This window comes from Phoca vitulina, unplaced genomic scaffold, assembly GCF_004348235.1.
Source record: "Phoca vitulina isolate PV1807 unplaced genomic scaffold, GSC_HSeal_1.0 scaffold38, whole genome shotgun sequence".
Classification (NCBI taxonomy): domain Eukaryota; kingdom Metazoa; phylum Chordata; class Mammalia; order Carnivora; family Phocidae; genus Phoca; species Phoca vitulina.
In genome coordinates, this window is record NW_022589741.1 from 10720346 (window position 1) to 10723035 (window position 2690).

Sequence of the window (2690 nt, forward strand, 5' to 3'; positions counted from 1 at the left end):
TTTTTTAAAGATTTTATTTATTTATTTATTAGAGAGCGAGCGAGAGAGAAACAGCATGAGAGAGGAGAGGGTCAGAGGGAGAAGCAGGCTCCCCGCTGAGCCGGGAGCCCGATGTGGGACTCGATCCCAAGACCCTGGGATCATGACCTGAGCCGAAGGCAGTCGCTTAACCAACTGAGCCACCCAGGCGCCCTGATGGCTGTCTCTTCTACTTCATTGCCCATTTACCTGATAGTCCACCTGCCCATGAAAATCCCAACATCACATCAAACTAGTGTGTTCACTTCTTTTCCACCCAGACTTTTAAGCACTCTGGAGAAAATCACACTGAACTTTTACCAAGACTGAACTCCTACCAAGTTATCTGGACCTTTGAAAATAGCTAATAGTTCTGTCTTTCCCTCATCTTTGCCTTCCATTGGCTGTTGGTTCTGCCTTAAATCTCAAACACCTGTACCTCCCTCCTCATTTTCAGGAAAAACACAATTTCCAGCTGTGAACTCTCAGATTCCCACTCATCTCTCTAAATTTGACTTGTGTTGGCACGTATCCTTGCCTTTTGCTCTACTGTGAAAATATTTAGTGTTTCTCTCTCTTGTCTAAGGCATATCCACGTGTGGCTACGGCTTGATGCCTTTCTCCTCCTTTGAGCCAAGTGTTTGGAAGTCTTGTTTTTCTTCCCTGTGTCCTCATCACCCTCTCCTCTCCAGCTCACTCCCTCAACTCCAATCTGGCATCTGTACTCATCCCCTATTCATTAATTAATGTTGGCTTTCCTTTGATTAATTTTATCCTTAAGCTTTCTTTAAATGTATTTGTTATCATTTTAACTTCTTGATCTGGATCCCTAATTTATTATTTTTTACTGTTCATTAATATCAATATTTAAGATCATGAGTTTTCCACTGCTATGTATCTTATAGATTCTCCTCTGTGGGACAGTTTTCTATATATTTTAAAATTTTTGTTTTCCTTTCCTCATTGATCCAAGAGTGTTTAAGAGAAAATTTAAAAATTTCTTTGTGGTAGAGTATCTTTTTTTGTGTGTGTGTGTTTTTGTAATGAATATCTGTTTTATTGCATTTTAATCAGAGTATTTTATTTTATATTATTTCTACTTTAGGGAAATTTTATAATTTCTCTGTTGTTTTATATACAGTAAATTCTTGAATATTCCATGGACAGTTTTAGCAAAAAGTATACTTTCTGTTTTCAGACTACAGAGCTCAATATATCAATTAACTAAATTTGTGTTATTAATTACATTTTAATTTCTTCTTTATTAAAGAAAAGGTGAACATAGGGAACCTATGCCCTTTCCCTGAGTATGGGCTAGGAAGTGTTGAGACCCCAGACTTGTCCCTACTCTCAATATGGCGCCAAAGCAGAAGAACTGTTACCATGGTTGCTTCACGGCCCAGAGCGTCCTGAGGAGTGGGAGAGTGATTTCCCTCGCTCCTGAGTGGGGAATGTAATAGGGCAGAGGGAGAGAGACAGGCATGGAGGTTGCATAAAGGGGATGTTGTAACTCTTGTTAATCAGTGATCTGGGACCACATTATGCAATGGAATCTTCATAGGTGCCAGCAGCGTGGACCAAGGCCAGCTTCCCCCCACCCCCTGGCACCACATAAATTCCCCACTCCCACCCCACCCACACTCCTGGTGAAGGAAGACTCTAAGTGATTGAGATTTAATGTCTACCACCCATTTGAATGGGACTTGAAGAATAAATTCAGTTCAGTTATAGAACAAGTATTTTTTGCATGTTCATTCCACATCTGTGGCTCCAGCTCAGATCTCTCTGTGCATTCTAGACTTATATCTGGGTTAGATTAGGCTTTTCAGCCTCAAGCTGAGCGTGCCCAAAACTAAAGCCATCTCTGCTCATTGTCTCATCTTCACCCCTCAACTAAAACCTGTTCTTCTTGTCTTCCCTATTTTTCTAAATCTTGTCCACATCCAATAAGTTGTCTGGGGCAGAAACCAGGTATTGTGTGAGGGGGTGTAGTTCAGAAAATGCTAAAGATCAAAAACAAACTGAGGCATATCCATTCTGCTAACAACCATATATACTGGGCTTCACAGGTGAGTTACTCTAAGAAGTGGGCATCCTTTTAAAATAGTTTGAAAAACCACTGTACAGGAGAGGATGCAATGCAGTGGAGTAGAAGAGCCTAGAAACCCTTCCATACAAGCCAAAGCCACTGATAGGCCTGGAGATTGGGGTCGGACTAGAGAGTGGGGTCCACTGCTGGAGGAGGCAGCTGGAGAGGAGGATGGGAGTTGCTGAGTGTGGCAGAGGTGAATGGCCAAAGGGAAGAGGGTTCCGGGAACATTTTTCATTGGCTGTTTTGGTCTTTATCCAAGTATTTGAGGGCAGGCAAAGTGACTGAGCCTGAGCTCCATCAAGAAGGGCCCAGGGCATCAGACTGTCTGCTCCTTCCTGGACAAAGCTCACGATTCTCCATGGCTCTCCAGGAATCCATGGGGCTGGATGTCTACAAGATGTGTTTTGAACCCACAGCCTACCTGGGCTACTTCAAGATGGGCCAGAGCTCCGTGGGTGATGAGTTCCTCCATTTCCTGCTAAAATGCTACAACACCACTTTTAAGTCAGATGCTGGTCTCCTTGAACCCTGGAAGAGGTTTGTGGGAGGAAGGGTGGGCATGGAAATTTTAAATTAGATG